This window comes from Mus caroli, unplaced genomic scaffold, assembly GCF_978045245.1.
Source record: "Mus caroli unplaced genomic scaffold, Mus_caroli_1 scaffold_1, whole genome shotgun sequence".
NCBI lineage: Eukaryota > Metazoa > Chordata > Mammalia > Rodentia > Muridae > Mus > Mus caroli.
In genome coordinates, this window is record NW_028227256.1 from 96,510,610 (window position 1) to 96,522,773 (window position 12,164).

At 38.0% G+C, this 12,164-nt stretch overlaps 1 protein-coding gene and 1 pseudogene across 1 annotated transcript in view; both read left to right on the plus strand.

Annotated features, from left to right (window-relative positions):
* LOC110291812 (contactin-associated protein like 5-2) overlaps positions 1 to 12,164 on the plus strand; it is a 718,290-nt gene that overhangs the window by 219,964 nt on the left and 486,162 nt on the right. The gene's annotated exons all lie outside the window — the stretch shown is intronic.
* On the plus strand, positions 6,005 to 7,360 carry LOC147006091 (elongation factor 1-alpha 1 pseudogene; annotated as a pseudogene).

Below are 12,164 nucleotides of genomic sequence, written 5' to 3' on the forward strand. Positions count from 1 at the left end.
CCCCACTTTCTCCTCTATAAGTTTCAGTGTCTCTGGTTTTATGTGAAGTTCCTTGATCCACTTAGACTTGACCTTAGTACAAGGAGATAGGAATGGATCGATTCCCATTCTTCTACATGATAACAACCAGTTGTGCCAGAACCATTTGTTGAAAATGCTCTCTTTCTTCCACTGGATGGTTTTAGCTCCCTTGTCGAAGATCAAGTGACTGTAGGTGTGTGGGTTCATTTCTGGGTCTTCAATTCTATTCCATTGGTCTACTTGTCTGTCACTATACCAGTACCAGGCAGTTTTTAACACAATTGCTCTGTAGTAAAGCTTTAGGTCCGGCATGGTGATTCCACCAGAGGTTTTTTTATCCTTGAGAAGAATTTTTACTATCCTAGGTTTTTGGTTATTCCAGATGAATTTGCAGATTGCACTTTCTAATTCGTTGAAGAATTGAGTTGGAATTTTGATGGGGATTGCATTGAATCTGTAGATTGCTTTTGGCAAGATAGCCATTTTTACAATGTTGATCCTGCCAATCCATGAGCATGGGAGATCTTTCCATCTTCTGAGATCTTCTATAATTTCTTTCTTCAGAGACTTGAAGTTTTTATTTTACAGATCATTCACTTCCTTAATTAGAGTCACACCAAGATATTTTATATTATTTGTGACTATTGAGAAGGGTGTTGTTTCCCTGATTTCTTTCTCAGCCTGTTTATTCTTTGTGTAGAGAAAGGCCATTGATTTGTTTGAGTTAATTTTATATCCAGCTACTTCACCGAAGCTGTTTATCAGGTTTAGGAGTTCTCTGTGGAATTTTTAGGGTCACTTATATATACTATCATATCATCTGCAAAAAGTGATATTTTGACTTCATCTTTTCCAATTTGTATCCCTTTGATCTCCTTTTGTTGTCGACTTGCTCTGGCTAGGACTTCAACTACGATGTTGAATAGGTATGGAGAAAGTGGACAGCCTTGTCTATTCCCGGATTTTAGAGGGATTGCTTCAAGCTTCTCACCATTTACTTTGATGTTGGCTACTGGTTTGCTGTAGATTGTTTTTATCATGTTTAGGTATGGGCCTTGAATTCTTGATCTTTCCAAGACTTTTATCATGAATGGGTGTTGGACCTAGTCAAATGCTTTTTCTGCATGTAAGGAGATGATCATGTGGTTTTTGTCTTTGAGTTTGTTTATATAATGGATTACGTTGATGGATTTCCGTATATTGAACCATCCCTGCATCCCTGGGATGAAACCTACTTGGTTTGGATGGATGATTGTTTTGATGTGTTCTTGGATTCGGTTAGCAAGAACTTTATTGAGGATTTTTGCATCAATATTCATAAGGGATATTGGTCTGAAGTTTTCTATCTTTGTTGGGTCTTTTTGTGGTTTAGTTATCAGAGTAATTGTGGCTTCATAGATTGTGTTGGGTAGAGTACCTTCTGTTACTATTTTGTGGAATAGTTTGTGAAGAACTGGGATCAGATCTTCTTTGAAGGTCTGATAGAACTCTGCACTAAACCCATCTGGTCCTGGGCTTTTTTTGGTTGGGAAACTATTAATGACTGCTTCTATTTCTTTGGGTGATATAGGGCTGTTTATATCATTAACTTGTACTTGATTCAACTTTGGTACCTGGTATCTGTCTAGAAACTTCTCCATTTCATCCAGGATCTCCAGTTTTGTTGAGTATAGCTTTTTGTAGAAGGATCTGATGTTGTTTTGGATGTCTTCAGGATCTGTTGTTATGTCTCCTTTTTCATTTCTGATTTTGTTAATTAGAATGCTTTCCCTGTGCCCTCTAGTGAGTCTGGCTAAGGGTTTATCTATCTTGTTGATTTTCTCAAAGAACCAGCTCCTTGACTGGTTGATTCTTTGAATAGTTCTTCCTGTTTCCACTTGGTTGATTTCGCCCCTGAGTTTGATTATTTCCTGCCTTCTACTCCTCTTGGGTGAATTTGCTTCCTTTTGTTCTAGTTCTTTTAGGTGTGTTGTCAAGCTGCTAATGTGTGCTCTCTCTAGTTTCTTTTTGGAGGCACTCAGAACTATGAGTTTTCCTCTTAGAAATGCTTTCATTGCATCCCATAAGTTTCGGTATGTTGTGGCTTCATTTTCATTGAACTTTAAAAAGTCCTTAATTTCTTTCTTTATTTCTTCCTTGACCAAGGTATCATTGAGAAGCGTGTTGTTCAGTTTCCACGTGAATTTGGCTTTCTATTATTTATTTTGTTATTGAAGATCAGCCTTTGTCCATGGTGATCTGAAAGGATTCATGGGACAATTTCAATATTTTTGTAACTATTGAGGCCTGTTTTGTGACCAATTATGTGGTCAATTTTGGAGAAGGTATCATGATGTGCTGAGAAGAAGGTATATCCTTTTGTTTTAGGATAGAATGTTATGTAGATATCTGCCAGATCCAGATGATTCATAACTTCTGTTAGTTTCACTGTGTCCATGTTTAGTTTCTGTTTCCATGATCTGTCCATTGGTGAAAGTGGTGTGTTTAAGTCTCCCACTATTATTGTATGAGGTGCAATGTGTGCTTTGTGATATTAAAGTTTCTTTAATGAATGTGGCTGCCTTTGTATTTGGAGCATAGATATTCAGAATTGATAGTTCCTCTTGGAGGATTTTACCTTTGATGAGTATGAAGTGCCCCTCCCTGTCTTTTTTGATGACTTTGGGTTGGAAGTCAACTTTATCAGATGTTAGAATGGCTACTCCAGCTTGTTTTCCCAGACCATTTGCTTGGAAAATTGTTTTCCAGCCTTTCATTCTGAGGTAGAGTCTATCTTTTTCTCTGAGATGAGTTTCTTGTAAGCAGCAAAATGTTGGGTCTTGTTTATGTAGCCAGTTTGTTAGCCTATGTCTTTTTATTGGGGATTTGAGTCCATTGATATTAAGAGATATTAAGGAAAAGTAATTGTTGCTTCCTGTTATTTTTGTTGTTAGAGTTGGCATTCTGATCTTGTGGCTGTCTTCTTTTAGGTTTGTTGAGGGAATTACCTTCTTGTTTTTTCGAGTGTTTGGTTTCCATCCCTGTATTGTTTTTTTTTTTTTTTTTTTTTCCTGTTATTATCCTTTGAAGGGCTGGATTCGTGGAGAGATAATCTGTGAATTTGGTTTTGTCTTGGAATACTTTGGTTTCTCCATCTATGTTAATTGAGAGTTTGGCTGGGTATAGTAGCCTGGGCTGGAATTTGTGTTCTTTTATTGTCTGTATAACATCTGTCCAGGATCTTTTGGCTTTCATAGTCTCTGGTGAAAAATCTGGTGTAATTCTGATAGGCTTGCCTTTATATGTTACTTGGCCTTTTTCTCTTACTGCTTTTATTATTCTATCTTTATTTAGTGCATTTGTTGTTCTGATGTGTCAGGAGGTATTTCTTTTCTGGTCCAGTCTATTTGGAGTTCTGTAGGCTTCTTGTATGTTCATGGGCATCTCTTTCTTTAGATTTGGGAAGTTTTATTCTATAATTTTGTTGAAGATATTTGCTGGTCCTTTGAGTTGAAAATCTTCATTCTCATCCACTCCTATTATCCGTAGGTTTGGTCTTCTCATTGTGTCCTGTATTTCCTGGATGTTTTGAGTTAGGATCTCTTTGCATTTTCCATTTTCTTTGATTGTTGTCCCGATGTTCTCTATGGAATCTTCTGCACCTGAGATTCTCTCTTCCATCTCTTGTATTCTGTTGCTGATGCTCGCATCTATGGTTCCAGATTTCTTTCCTAGGGTTTCTATCTCCAGTGTTGCCTCATTTTGGGTTTTCTTTATTGTGTCTACTTCCTTTTTTAGGTCTAGTATGGTTTTGTTCATTTCCATCATCTGTTTGGATGTGTTTTCCTGTTTTTCTTTAAGGACTTCTACCTGTTTGATTGTGTTATCCTGTTTTTCTTTAAGGACTTGTAACTCTTTAGCCATGTTCTCCTGTAATTCTTTAAGTGAGTTATTAAAGTCCTTCTTGATGTCCTCTACCATCATCATGAGATATGCTTTTAAAACCAGGTCTAGCTTTTCAGGTGTGTTGGGGTGCCCTGGACTGGGCGAAGTGGGAGTGCTGGGTTCTGATGATGGTGAGTGGTCTTGGTTTCTGTTAGTAAGATTCTTACGTTTACCTTTCGCCATCTGGTAATCTCTGGAGTCATTATAGTTGTCTCTGTTTAGAGATTGTTCTTCTGGTGATTCTGATTACCGTCTATCAGCAGACCTGGGAGACAGGCTCTCTCCTCTGAGTTTCAGTGGTTAGAGCACTCTCTGCTGAGAAGCTCTCCTCTTACAGTGAAGGTGCACAGATATCTGGTGTTTGGACCTCCTCCTGGCCGAAGAAGAAGGCCCAAAACAGGACCTTTCCCAGATGCTGTGTTGCTTTGGCAGGTCACAGAAGCTGTCAGCTTCTGTGGTGCACACTCTCACCTGTGCAGACTAAGTTCCTAAGTTAGTTGGAGTCCCGGATCCAAGATGGTGCTCCCTGCTCTTGAGGCAGAGGGCTCCCATGCAGGGCGGGACCACTGTCTTCTGACTGGGAGGGTGCCGGATGTCTGTGGCCCCAAAAGGGTGCTGCCTCAGTGGCTCTGTGGCTCCCGCCTGTCCCAGAAACTGTCTGCTTCTGTTGTGCACACTCTCACCTGTGCAGACTAAGTTCCTAAGTTCGGAGGAGTTCCAGATCCAAGATGGCAGCTCCCTTCTCCTGAGGCAGAGGGCTCCCGTGCAGGGCGGGGCCACTGTCCTCCGACTGGGAGGGTGCTGGATGTCTGTGGCCCCAAAAGTGTGCTGCCTCAGCGGCTCTGTGGCTCCTGCCTGTCCCAGAAGCTGTCTGCCTCTGTGGTGCACACTCTCACCTGTGCAGACTAAGTTCCTAAGTTCGGTGGAGTCCTGGATCCAAAGGAGTAGATTTCTCAATGGCTAAAGGGCTTCCTCTGGAATCTTGAAGTCAGGAATTTGGATGCCTAGAATTCATGCAAATGACAGGTGGGCAGCCTTGCATTATTATTATTATTATTATTATTATTATTATTATTATTATTTTGGGCGGTTTGATACAGGGTTTGTCTGTGCAGTCTTGGCTGTCCTGGAACTCACTCTGTAGGCCAAGCTGGCCTCAAACTCAGAAATATGCCTGCCTCTGCCTACCGAGTGCTGGGATTAAAGGCGTGCGCCACCACTGCCTGGCAGGCAGCCTTGTATTTCTAGCCTTAGAGGTTGAAGATAGGGGATTCTATTAGTAACATAGCTCACTGGATGACTCATATTAATAATCTTTTCGTTTAAATGAGAGATACTGCCTCAGTATATAAAGTAGAAGAGTAATGGGTGACAATGCTTAACATCAACCTTACAAAGTATCCATATTGAATGAAAAAAAATGGAAAATTTGTTTATGGAGTATGTATGTGTGTGTGTGTGTGTGTGTGTGTGTGTGTGTGTGTGTGTGTGTGTGTATGAGTAGCTATCACATAGAAAGGCTAGCAGACAGCCTTGGATGTAATTACTCTAGTATTGTTTTAAAATAAACATTCAAACTGACCTAGAGTTTCTGAAGTCATCCAGACTTTCTGATCCATAAGTCCCACTAATATGTCTGTCTTCTCTGTGTCAGAACTGGGATTAAAAGCATGAACTATTGTATTCAGTTCTCTTTCTTTATATGGGGGTTCTGGGTTACCAACTCATGTCCTTATTCTTTCTATGCAAGGACTGTACTAACTGAGTAATCTCCCCAGTCTTTATTTTTCATTCAAAAATTTTACAAGAAATGTAAAGAATGTTTTTCTCTACTGGCATTTAAAAATCTTCTTGGATTTGTTAGAAAGTATAACTCTTTAAAATCTAGTTAAAGAGTATTCTAGTGATGTTACCCCCAGCTATTGGAATTCTTGTAGGAAGTAGAGTCCATGGTTGGAAGGATCATCATTCTAGTTTAACAAGCTCAGTCATGACAAACTCAGTTTGTCTTCTTGTGTTACAGTCTTGAAACAAACAAGTGACAGAGTTCTATATTCAAATGGCATGGGACTGCTTACTATTCTTTCCCCAGTGCTTAGAGTTTGGGGATCACCAGGTAAGTTATTACTACAATTATACAAATGAATGAACAGAATTTCTTGTTCTCCCAAAAATTTAATCTTGTATAAATTGAAGTGATCCTTCCAACAGCTAAGCCAAACTTTCTATCAAAATATACTTAGAAAACAAATAGATACAATTGAAAATGGCCATGATATTTCAAAACTCAGAGTTTGCCTCCTGGGGATTCTCTTGGGCTATCCATGTGTGGGGACCAAAACAATGTCAGCCTCTGAACTGTTATTCCATGTAAGCCATGATTTTTTCAATGTTTAAATAGCAACTAAACTAAATATTGGTATTAAAAACAATAAGGTGAAATTGTGAGGATGGTCTCTGTGAAAATCTATGAATCCTTTATGACCAAGCACATTGGCAGGTGTATATTATCAGTGAGAAACTACAGCTCGCTCTCAGGCATGTATTAGTGTAAAGACTATATGCACAGTTTGTGTAATTTTTCTTTTAGGGAGATTTATTTAATTTTAATCTTAATATTCAATCTTAAATTGGGGACATTTTTCAGTATCTTTTTTTTTTCATTAAACCTGTTTTAATGTGTCTCAAGATTCTGTGACAGATTTTTGATCAAGTTGTTTACATTCAAAAGTATTGTTTTTGTAAACTAATAACTTAAAACTGACATGCACACACATACAAATGGTTCACAAAACATTCTTTCCTACTGAAGGTTTTACAATGCACTGCTATCAAGGAAGTCAGCACCTACATTAAGAAAATTGGCTACAACCTTAACACAGTATCATTTGTGCCAATTTCTGGTTGGAATGGTGACATGCTAGAGTCAAGTGCTAATATGCCTTGGTTCAAGGGATGGAAAGTCACCAGCATGGATAACAGTGCCAGTGGCACCACGCTGCTTGAAGCTTTGGACTATATCCTGCCACCAACTGGTCCAATGGATAAGCCTCTGCAACTGCCCCTCCAGGTTGTTTATACAATTTGGGTAATTGGCACTGTCCCCGTGTGCCCAGTGGAGACTGTTGTTCTCAAACCCAGAATGGTGGTTACCTTTGCTCCAGTCAATGTAACAACTGAAGTCAAGTGTGCTGAAATGCACCATGAGCCTTTGAGTGAAGCTCTTCCTGGGGACAATGTGGGCTTCAATATAAAGAACATGTCAGTCAAAGATGTTAGATGATGCAGTGTTGCTAGTGACAACAAAAAAAATGACCCACCAATGGAAGCAGTTGGCTTCACTGCTCAGGTTATTATATTGAACCATCCAGGCCAAATTAGTGCTGGCTACATTCCAGTATCTTTAATCCTTTAAAAAAATATTTCTTTCAAATTACCCAAACAAAAGTTGAGCCAAATAAGCTGTAGGGATTTTTAATTGTTGGCTTGTTGTGTGTGTGTTTGTGTGTGTGTGTGTGTTTGTGTGTGTTTGGAAAAATTGCATTTACTGAAATAAAAGCAAAAGGACCATATTTAAAATATTCCAACATGAGCAAGGAAGGGACTGAAAAACTAAATGATGAATACCTAAATATTCCAAATTAAATTTGTTTGATAGTGTGCTAGAATTTCATATCTTCATGGAAGAATATTTTGATGCAGCTCCTAATTCCTAATTAGATCAATTCATCTTCTGAATCATAGGGGAATAAAATTAGTAAATCCTGTGAATTTGTATAAACCTTAATTTAATAAAATGTGTATACATATCATATAGGAAATCTATTTGACAAATCTTATTTGTAAAAATATTAATCAAAGGAAAAAGGGGAAGATTATATAAAGAGGTAAAAATATTCCATCTCAAAATAACATGGGCTTAAATGTCTCAAATGTTATTATAATGATTTAAGACTGATGAGACCCTTAATTTTTATATTTTCTCTGAATTGGCCTGAAACATTAATACCATATAGAAGTATGTTCTATGTTGAATCAATGAACAATTTCAAGTCACACCCACCAAAGTATTATTGAGTTCACGTCCAAACAATATTATTCACAAGTTTTAAACTGTCGTAATAAGGCATGACAAAACTAACACTGATTAAATAATTACAAAGGTGAATAGTTAGCTTGCTTATTTTCTTTTAAATACTAAAATTATTTGTAGTTAGATCTTAAAAGAACTACTACTTTAGGCCAGTGAATGACTCAGAAGGAATAAGCACTTTCTGCCAACTTGGTGACCAGAGTTTCATTCTTGGAACACACAGCAAAGAATAAAAGAACCAACTGTTCCAAGTTACCCTCTTAGGGAAACAGAGTGTCTGATATTACAGTAGATCATGCCAGGACTTAGGAGGAACCTTATGTAATAAACTGCTTGCTAACAAAACATTACAACCTGAGTTTGACCTCCAATACCCAGATAGACAGCAGAAGTCTTGATATGTGTTTGCAATTCCAGTGTCAAGGCAAGCAGATCCATGTGACCTTCTGCATTTTGTCCAGCTTAATGGGAAAGCCTCGGGTTCCAGTAAAAGACCTATTTAGAAAAATATCTGCATGGATCCTTAGTAGTGGCAACAGTGGTTGACTTCTGACCTCTACTCTTATTCACATACATGTATATGTACCTATTTATGTGTTTATCCATGAATACACAGGCATGCATGTATACATGCATATGATAATAATTCAATAATGACAAAAGTTGGCCATGCTACCCTTGACCTGCTGCTGATTCATTCAGTTGTGTTTTTATAAATAATGCACATAATGTGCTACTATCCCACAAAGGATATTCATTCAAGAGATTTTTAATGACATGTACATATTTGACCATTGTACCAATCACCAGGAGTAATTATTATGGCAGAACTGATAAGCACAGTCACAGTAAATAAAATAACAAGAAAAAGTAAACAATGTCCATGTTATTAAATATATTCAACCAGTTAGGGTTTTATAAAAACGCTTGGACTAAGTTAGATGTATATTAAGGGGTCCAAATAGCTCTGTCTGAAATGCAATATGTGGATTTGCCTTAGCTTCTTTTCCTACAATAAAATGCTCTAACCAAAGCAATTAAGGAGGAAGGGCTTATTTTGACTCACAGTTCTAGGTGATCATCAATCGTAATTGGAAAGTAAGACAAAGGTATACAAGAGCTGTTCATATCACATCTTCAATAAGGAGGCATAGAGATAAATTCATGCGAGTGCTCAGCTCACTTTGTCCGTTTTAAACAGACCATAATGCCCAGCCTAAGAAATTGTCCAACCAATATTTAAGATTAGCCTTTTCCTAGTCAGTGTTTTATTTCAATGAACAGACACCATAACTATGGCTCTTATGAAGGAAAGTACTCAATTGAGGCTTGCTTACAGTTTCAGAGGTTTATTCTATTATATTCATGGTTGGGAGCATAGTATATTGTGCACAGACATTGTCCTCAGCAAGTAGCTGAGAGTACTACATCTGGTACTGCAAGCATCTGACACTGGGCCTGGACTGAGCTTTGGGAATCATCAAAGCTAGTGACACTGTATCTGCAATAAGGCCATATCTCCTAATCCCTTTCAAGTAGTTCCATTATTTAATGACCAAGTATTCAAATATATGAGCCCATGGGGACCATTCCCATTTAACATGGCAAACCTTCAAACATCAAATAATATGATCAAGAAGATCCCTCAGACATATGTCCAGAGCCACATCTCTCAGGTGATATAGAATTTTGTAGCTTGATTACTAACACCAAAAACAACAAGATTGTAGCACAGTTCAGTGCTCAACCATCTTAAGAAGCAGAGTATGGGTAGTCTACAGAGCAAGAATGAAGTCCAGGAGGATCATGCTGGATATATTCTTCTAAGAACTAGAAGAAATCCCAGGGCAGTTGTATTGGAAGAGAATAAGAAAGACACATAGACAGCAGACAAAACTCTCAAAGCTTTAAGTTTTGAATGCATTTGAAGCTAATTACCTTGGGCACATCTTAGACATTTCTGCAATGGATTGAAATAATTGGTAAATGAACCAGTAAGTTCATTTTTACTATCATTCCAATATGGACAGAAATGCAGCTGTGTTCACAACATAATGGTACATCTCCTGACGGCAAAGTAATGTTTGAAAATACTCTATAATGCCTATAGCACTAGAGACCAGAACATTAGATCACTTGGAGAAGAGCTCTCTCTCTCTCTCTCTCTCTCTCTCTCTCTCCATTTCTCTTCTCCCTCTTTTCCTCTTTCTATTCTCTTTCTTTTCCTATTTCAACTGAATGTGTTTGATGATACCACTGACTTTCTCATCTTGCATGGGAGCAAATACAGAAACAAATGAATACATGAAAGCAATTACTTCTGGGCTGTTATAGATGCCATAACTATATATTTAAAACATATTTTTGAGCATAGTGAGTACAGTAAAACCTTGGAGCTAGTGCTGAATTTCATTCAATTCAGCAATGAAAACAAAATCTTTAATTTTTCCATGTTTTTATTTTTTTAAGATATTTTCTTTATTTACATTTGAAATGTTATCCCTTTTCCTGGATTTCCCCTAGAAAACCTCCTAACCCCCCCCCCGCACCCCCACTGCTTGCCAAACCATCCACTCCTACTTCCCTGTCCAGGCATTCCACTACAGTGGGGCATAGAACCTTCATGAAACCAAGGGTCTTCCATCTTCTTGAGCTTCATGTGATCTATGAATTGTATCTTGGGTACTCCAATTTTCTGGGCTAATATACACTTATCAGTGAGTACATACCATTTGTGATCTTTTGTGATTGGGTTATCTCACTCAGGATGATATTTTCTAGTTCCATCCATTTGCCAAAGACTTTCATGAATTCATTGTTTATGATAGCTGAGTAGTACTCCATTGTGTAAATGGACCACATTTTCTGTATCTATATTTCTGTTGAGTGACATCTGTGTTCTTTTCAGCTTCTGGCTATTATAGATAAGGCTGCTATGAACATGTGGATCATGTGACCTTATTACATGTTGTCTAAGCTTCTGAGTTTATGCCCAGGAATGGAACAGCTGGATCCTCATGGAGTACTATGGCCAGTTTTCTGAGGAACCGCCAAACTGATTTCCAGAATGATTGTACCAGCTTGTAATCCCACCAACAATGGAGAAGTGTTCCTCTTCCTCTTCCTCCACATGCTCACCAACACCTGCTGTTATCTTAGTTTTTTATCTTAGCCATTTTGGCTGGTGTGAGGCAGAATTTCAGGGTTGTTTTGATTTGCATTTCCCTAATGACTAAGAATGTTGAACATTTCTTTAGGTGCTTCTCAGCCATTTGGAATTCCTCAGTTGAGAATTCTTTGATTATCTCTGTACCCCATTTTATAATATGGTTATTTGGTTCTCAAGAAGTCTAACTTCTTGAGTTCTTTGTATATATTGGATACTAGACCTCTATCAGGTGTAGATATAGTAAAGATATTTTCCCAATCTGTTGGTTGCTGTTTTGTCTTATTGACAGTGTCCTTTGCCTTAAAGAAGGTTTGTAATTTTGTGAGGTCCCATTTGTCAATTCTTGATCTTAATGCATAAGCTATTGGTGTTCTAGCTGGGTGTGGTGGCACACGCCTTTAATCCCAGCACTTGAGAGGCAGAGGCAGGTGGATTTCTGAGTTCAAGGCCAGCCTGGTCTAAAAACTGAGTTCCAGGACAGCTAGAGCTATACAGAGAAACCCTGTCTTGAAAAACCGAAAAACAAAACAAAACTACAAAACTACAAAAAAAAAAAAAAAAAAAAAGCTATTGGTGTTCTGTTTATTGGTGTTCTGTTCAGAAAAATTTCCCCTGTGCTATGTGCCTGAGGCTCTTCTCCACTTTCTTTTACATTAGTTTCAGTGAATCTGGTTTTACTTGAAGGTTCTTGATCCACTTGGACTTGAGCTTTGTATAATGAAATAAGAATGGATATATTTACATTCTACTATATGCTAGCCATCAGTTGAAACAGCACCATTGGCTGAAAATACTGTATTTTTTCCACTGGATGGTTTTAGCTCCTTTGTCAAATTTAAAGTGTGTATGGGTTCATTTCTGGGTTTTCAATTTTATTCCATTGATCTACCTGCCTGTCACTATACCAATACTATACAGTTTTTATCATGATTTCTTTGTAGTACAGCTTGAGGTCAG